Raw genomic sequence first — 600 nt, forward strand, 5'->3', positions numbered from 1 at the left:
CTGGATTTAGGAAACTACAGACTGGTCACTGGTAGATAAACTCAGCTTGTGAAGGTGACGATCTTCCATCACCTCTTCTGCTTTCTTTAAAGAACTAAAGGTCCATGACTTGATGAATATAAATAAAGTAGGAAAGTACCTACTGGTCCAACACCCTGGAACAGGGCATTATTTTGTTCTCATTTATGTTTTTAGATCCCTTACTTATCATTGCATGCATTCAACTTAATGAGATATTAACAGTAAATAAGCAAAGGAAGTAGGAACTATAATGAAACTTTATACACCAAATACATACAGTGATTCCTGAATTAAGGATGGGACCAAAATATTTTTTTCTAGGAGATCATGTTCCATCTGTGAGGAATCGCTGCATATCAAATCTGACTTTCACATGGTGATGTACAAGAGAAAAGCTCCCAGAAGAGTGAGAGTCATTAAGTATCATCAGCAGTATCACAGAGACAAACCACATCGAGCTCGTCTTTCATCCTTTTCAAGGATTCTTTTCATGTCAGCAAAATATCAACTAAAGGATGGGTGGTAAGTGCAGGCTGATTTTTTCAAAGCAGCTACCATTTTCACATCCTATGATACAAT

Source organism: Pterocles gutturalis, unplaced genomic scaffold (assembly GCF_000699245.1).
Source record: "Pterocles gutturalis isolate BGI_N339 unplaced genomic scaffold, ASM69924v1 scaffold29160, whole genome shotgun sequence".
In the NCBI taxonomy this organism is placed as follows: Eukaryota; Metazoa; Chordata; class Aves; order Pterocliformes; family Pteroclidae; genus Pterocles; species Pterocles gutturalis.